This window comes from Corylus avellana, chromosome 1, assembly GCF_965113065.1.
Source record: "Corylus avellana chromosome 1, dhCorAvel1.hap1.2, whole genome shotgun sequence".
NCBI lineage: Eukaryota > Viridiplantae > Streptophyta > Magnoliopsida > Fagales > Betulaceae > Corylus > Corylus avellana.
In genome coordinates, this window is record NC_142490.1 from 18,107,164 (window position 1) to 18,114,639 (window position 7,476).

Consider the following 7,476-nt stretch of genomic DNA (forward strand, 5'->3'; position numbering starts at 1 on the left):
CTAGTAAATGAGACATTCCAGAGATGTTCATTCGCTAGGCTGTTCGAACGAGCCTGCAAAGAAGAATAAGTCAAGTTTTCTTTAGTTTTGTTTTATTCCTGTCCGAGAGTGGAAATGTCCCTTCCGAACGCTTAGTGATAAGCGCCGAATGTTGCACATTCAAGCCCCTTAATTTGCATATGTTAATTTCTTAGCGTTGTTATTTGTTTGATTTTGTTTTGTTTTTGTGTTTTCAGGTTATAAATAAAGATGCAATTAATTCCATTGATTTTGGGCTTGAAAGCCCACTTTGAGATGATTAAGCTTAGCCAATCATAATAGAGGACTTATATGTTGTGGTTAAGTTTAATCAAATAAAGGAAGGGATTAATTCGGAATTTCTCAAATTGGAGTCAAAATCAGATTGGATTCAAATTTGGATTCTGCATACGTCTCGGTATTTTGGCCATAACTTTCAGCTAGAATATCCGATTGAGGTGATTCAAGTGGCACTGGAAAGCTAACTCAAATTTATACAAATCATTGTGAAATACCATTTTTCTAATTCGGAGCGCCGCAATGCCAAAATCGCATCTCAAGATAGGAACGCAATTCTGGGCGAATCCTATTCCAATTTGGACTTAGGTTTTCTTTATCCTAATTGGACTTGGACTTAAATCTCCGAAATTTCTAGGCTTCCTAGGGCTTCTAGGACTGGCTTGCTCCCTATAAATAGACCCTTAACCTTCAAGAGAAGGTGTGCTTAGTTTTAGATACAAAAATCTTCTTGGAGGCTTGACAAGTTGAAGAGGAGATAACCCATGGCAGGAGGCCATCCTAGCACCCCGATGAGCGGCTAATTCTGTAATAGGGTGTTGATGTAGCCCTATCCAAGCACAATGGTTTGATTGTATTTACTTTCTAGATTTTCAATTTATGCATGTTGATTGTATAACTATGAGGATTGCTACAATTGATTTATGTTATTAATTAGTAAATGCAATTGTTCTTAAATTCCAATATCAATATTTGTAAAATTCTTCTCTTGTCTTAGAAAGTATTTTACTTTTATTGAAATCAAATTATTCTTGTTTTCTGTGATTATGAGGATGATGGTTATACAATGGGTTTAATTGACATATGATCAATAGGATTTGATAGGCCATGCCTAGGGAACACGGATTGTACTACACCCTAGTTTAGTATAATTTAGGTAGACAGTTTGTGCCAACCAAAGATGGGTTATGCTTATTCATTGATTGTGTGTATCCTGTTAAAGAATTTGATAATTTATACCTAGGGAAGACGGGTTGTACCGCATCTTAGTGGTTAGGTGGACGATCCGTGCTAACCGAAGATAGATTATGCTTATTCTTTAATAAGGTAGTTTCTTGTTTATTTATAACATGCATAGAATGAATTTCTGGGATTAATTATGATTAGCCATTGTTGTGCGGATAGAGGTGAAGTCAATACCCTACACTCTCTCTCTTATTTTAAATCTCTTTTGTTTTCATGCACTTTACTTTTAAAGAAAATCAAATCAATTATCCTTTTACTTAAGTTAATTTTAATCTTTCGAATTTTGATAATTAAACCCCTGCAGTCCTTGAGGTTCGACACCCTCTCTATAGCCGTATCCTACAAAGATTCGTCCTATTGCGAGTGGTTATTTTTATAATTGATATTTTTGGTCACAAAAATACCACATCACTTAGCTCAGTTTTTGTTAACCGACTTATTTCGTATTACTATTAAAGATAGGAGTTTGGGGCCTATAAATACATGTTTTAGACCCAAGAACGTAGCTTTATGATATTTTATTTGGTTTCAATAAGAAATCTCAGACTTTTAGTTTCTTCTATCTTTTGTCCTCAAATACTAGATAGACTCTTAAGTTTTGAGAAGAATTACTTAGATCCTTGATAGACTTAAGTTTTTTTAAAATGATCATTTCTTTCTTGTTGTTCATCTATGCTACCCACGATGTCGCGCTGCATCACTTTTTCGGAAAATTCATGAAACAGTAAAACTTCTAGAACGGATCTTGTTTGGCCAAGATGTGTCCCTATTGGACATCTTCTCTTGTACTTGTCTTTTTTCAATAGTTCTTCAATGTCTTCGACTATAGATCGAAGTACATTTGTAACGATCAAGAGAATAATTAAGGGATTTAATATTAGTATAATTGAAATGAAAGGGGTTTAAGATAATGCAAACCAGATTAGGCTAATAACATTTATAGATGTATGATTAATTAATAATAGTATTGTTGTGGTAATAATATAATAACAATATTATTTAATGAGAATATATTATGCATTAGAGGTTTTATAAAGAAATTTTATTGATTGAAATAAGGTATTATTCCCCCCCCCCCCCCCCCCCCCTTCATCCTGTCTAGCTCGAGTGAGAGAAAGAAAGTGAGCTGAGAGAGAGAGTGAGACGCATGGCTTGGAGGAGGAAGAAACTGTGCTCTGATACCACTTTATTGAAAACTGGAAAACAACACACACTAAGAGAGAACACAAAATAGGAAGTGGAATAATAAATTAATGGACGACTTTGTGTTCTATTATTCAACTTGATAAAATAACTTGCTTACATGGATATTTATAAGATACAGATGACATTTCTAATTTCTTCACATTAACTTTATTCATTTACATCTCATATAACTCTCATGTAATTTCTATGTAAAATGACTCTTAAAAAACTAAAAGACATAACCTCTTCAAATCACTTAGTAACATACAATAATATAAAAAGACTCAACTTAAATATTATTAAAATAAAGATTATTATTCAACACCTCAAATTAAGATTATTATTCAACACTCCCTCTTAAACTTAATTGTTATTGACTCCAAGTAATGCTGGTAGCTTGCTAAAAATCTCATTCTTTAGAGACTTTCTAAAAATATTTGCAACTTGATCATGAGTCTTCACAAACTTGAGGTTTACCTACTTCTTGGCAATGCATTCTCTAAGAAAATGATATTTTGTGTTGATGTATTTGCTTTGATCATGGAAGACTGGATTTTTCGTCAATGCAAGTGCTGACTTGGTGTCAAGAAATATTTTTGTAGCATCTTCTTGTGGCATGTGTAGCTCTTTCATCAATCTCTTCAACCAAATTCCATGACAAACACATGATGTAGCAGCAACATATTCAGCTTCACATGTTGAAAGTGTCACAGTTGGTTGCTTTTTAGAACTCCAAGTAAATGCCGAACTAAAACAAATCTGGATGTGCTCTTTCTAACTTCCACATCTCCACGTCAATCACTATCACTATAACCCAAAGTTTTTTTTTTTTTTTTTTTTCTATTAATTAAAAAAAAAGGGCTCACCGATGTTGGTCACTGCCCCGGCCCAGTTAAACCCTAACGTACATGGCGTGGGGTACACCTGGGTAGTAATGGAGCATGCATGGACTCGAACCCACAATCTCAAACTCGCAAGGTGATGGTTTCGAGCTGCTTTGACCATTAAGCCATCGTCGCAGGGACTATAACCCACAAGTTTGAATTCATTATAAGATGGATAAAGTAGGCCAAAATCAATTGTACCTTTGATATAACGAAGAATTCTTTTAGTCGCATAGAAATGAGTTATGGTAGGTGACTCAATATAGCAACTAACAAGCCCAACTCCATAGAGAATATTTGGTCTTGTGCATGTCAAGTATCTCAAACTTTCAACTAAACTTTTGATGATTGCTGGATTCATCCTTTCTCCTTCTTCATGCTTTGAAAATTTAATTCCACATTATACCAGATTGCTAACAAGGTTGCAATTAATCATCTTGAACTTTTTGAGAATTTCCCTTGCGAAACTTCCTTGAGAAATAAAAATTATTTTCTCCATTTGCTTTACTTCAATTCCAAGATAATAGGACATGAGGGCATTTGACGAAGCCATTCTTTTGAAAGTAGTTATCAATTCTACTATTTCTTGCTCTTAGTGCTTGTTTTAAACCATACAATGCCTTTTTGAGTTTCAAAAATTTCTCCTTATTTCCTTTGATGACATAGCCCATAGGTTGTTCGACATAAATTTCTTCTTAAAGAATTCCATTCAAGAAAGCAGATTTTACACCCATTTGATAAATCTTCTATTTATTTTGAGCCATAAGAGAAATTAAAAAATTTTCATACTTAGAACAAAATAAACATTTGTAATAAATTGATGTCCTTCATTTTTTAGGCGAATTAAAATTGTATCGTTCCCTTTTATTGGAACTTTTGAAGGGTTTCCAAAAGTAACATTTCGGCTCACTGATTTATCAAGCTCCACAAACTTTTTTTTGTCTCCAAATATATGGTTGCTTGCTGCGTTGTCAAGATACCACAAGTTCTCCTCTCATCTTTCTTCTCTTATACAAGCTAGCAACAAAGTGGGCTCCGTGATGCAGCGTGATGTAGTGAGATGTTAAGTAGAACAACGAGAAGAAGGGATAAATACTTCTAAGACCTTGAGTCTATCAAAGATTTAAGAAATCTTCTCAAAACTTTAGAGTCTATATAGGTGTTAAGTGCCAAAATATTCATATTTTAGCTCTTAACTTACATGAATTAATCCTTTAATTTTGGTTAATTTATGCAATTTTAGTTCTTTTATATGTTTTCCTTGTTTTTGTAGGTCCTTGGAAGATAAGGAAGCAATCTCAGAAGTTTTGGACTTAAAGAGCGATTTTGAAGGAAATTGGAGGCTCTGGTAGTGCGATCAATCGTAGGGGAGCTGCAATCGAGTGCACTACAGGCAAAGACCATGAGCGCAAGGCACCCGCGATCGAGCGCTCGATCGCAGTCCTGTGATCGATCGCACATGGGCTGCGATTGAGCGCACCCGTGCGTGATGAGCAAGTCAGCCGCCAACCTTGATATGGAAAGTGTGATTTTTAGGGTTTTGTAGCTTTGTGCGAACTAGGGCTCAAACCCTACGATTTTTAGGGTTTCTAGAGTATTTCTAAGGCTTATAAATAGACCCTTAAACCTCTAGAATAGACACACAATTTTTAAGGAGAATAATTGGAGCTCTTCAAGTTCAAGTTTCGGGTTTATTCTTTTTCTTTCTTTTTATTTTATGAAGATGTTTAACATCGGACTCATGTGTAACTAATTTACTTAGTAGGGCTAGATTGAAGCCCTAGTTATGTTTAGTTAATATTCAATATTGGCGCCTTTGTGATGATCATGTTGTGATATTTAACTTGATTAATTCCTACTTTCATGGATTCTTTATATGTGTTTGCCTTATGCATGTGGTATGGACTAGTTAATTAAATCAATTTGGATGACCGAGTTCTGGGTTTAATAGAAGTAACAAAAGATATCTACACCGGATTCTTAGGTTAATCAACATGGGGAAACAGGAGTATACACTCATGCCCTAGGCCTTATGTGTTTGTCGATTTTCATAGAATCATGCTTTCTTAAAGAACAACTTAGTATACACTCATTCTAAATCCTTTAAGAAAGAAAAGAGTTAGATTATACACCCATACCTAACTCGTTGCTTATTAAAATCTATAGCTTAAGGACTATATGCCCATGCCCTTAGGTTGACAAACATTAGATATGCATAACATGATCAAAGCACTAGCATATTGATATATTATCTAAATATAATTAGTGGTGGATATCAAAGCCCTACCTTTTTATTATTATCAAGTCAAAATCAATCTTTGTTTTGTTTTACTTAAGGAGTTTATTTTAAGCAAAATTTAGCAATCTTCGTGGGAATGACCCTGTACTTGCATCATATACTACTATGTTGACCTTGTGCACTTACGGGTAAACCGTACAATTAACTGCGCTTGAGCGCACTAACCTGCGATCGAGCACAGTTCCAGAGAGCATCCGGACAAGCAGCACTGAAGCTGTTTTGACTACAGAAGCAATTCAATTTATGCAAGGTCGTCGATCTCAAGATCCAACCGTCCTTCCACTCAATCCCGAAATTGAGCGGACAATTCGACAAAGACTTAGAGACAAAGGAGAAGAGGAAGAAGTTGGGGAATTAATGGAAGATTTGCAAGAGAACCTGCCAATAGTGCCAAGACCACTAGAGGCAAATCCACCACTGGTGAAAAGTCCAATGGAACAGGCTTTCATCCCAACGAACCTAAATCAGCCATCACGCATAGCATATGAACCGGAGGTGGAAGGCAATTATTATATTTCTTCTCAAATACTCAATGCATTGACTCACTTCAAGGGCACAGCTACTGAGGATCCTAACTTGCATCTTAAGGAGTTCTTTGATTTATGCAAGCTGCAACACATACAAGGCCTAACTCTAGAGAGACTCAGGTTAGTCCTTTTTCCTTTCTCTTTGAAAGATAATGCTAAACTGTGGTATAATTCTTCGCCTGTAGATTCCATCCATACTTGGGAGGAATTAGCCACCAAGTTCCTGACGAAGTTTTTCCCAGTTCAAAAGACAAGACGGCTTAAAAGGGAACTCCAAATGTTCCAACAGAGAGATGGAAATCTTTTCTTTGAGGTATGGGACCACTTCAATGCATTGCTTCTAAAGTGTCCACATCACAACATCCCTCAAGATGATCATGTACAATTTTTTTATGAAGGATTAGATGATACTAACAAAGGGATGGTTGACTCAGCTTGTGGAGGAGCACTTATAGAAAAGAGCAGTGAGGAAGCCATAGAGCTCTTCGAAACACTAAGTGAGCACTCCCAACAATTCTACTCTAGAGGGAGGCGAGGAGTAAAAAGTAAAAGCATGTATGAAGTGAACCTCAATGGTGGATCTCCAAATCAGATGGTTGTTGTGGAAAGAAAGCTGGATATGATTGTCAAAGCAATGACTGCTCAGAGCATCTCACCTATTCAACAGCACACACAAAGCCAGGTATGTGCTATATGTTCTCATTTTGATCACACTACTGCGACGTGTCCTTTATCTCTATTTGCAGATCAAGAAGAAGTGAATTATGTGGGACAAAACAATTTCCCCCTCAAGAACAATCCATACTCCAACACCTACAATCCAGGGTGGCGCAACCACCCCAATTTCTCATGGAGTAACAATCGAAATGCTCTAAACCCTCAAGGGCAGCAGAGGGGTCCCCAACAAGCAGTCCAACCAGTTCAAGAGCCAAAGAAGAATGACTTGGAGAGTATTGTACATCAATTTGTGATTGCACAACAACAAACCAATGCCAAGCGTGAGCAGTCCATTCAAAGGACTGAGCAAGCTTTCCAAAGACTGGAAGTACAAATGGGGCAAATGGTAAAGGAGCTGAGTGAAAGAAAGCAGGGTGAATTTCCATCCCAAACAATACCCAATCCAGGGGGTCACCAGCAATTGAAAGCAGTCACAATCCTCAAAAATGGCAAGGTCATAGGAACTGAAGAGCCATCTCAAGCATCCCCAGATGAAGCCTCAACATCCATGGTAAGTAAAATGGAGAAGGTAAATGCACCACCCTTCCCTCAAAGGTTAGTAAAGCCAAAGAAAGATAAACAA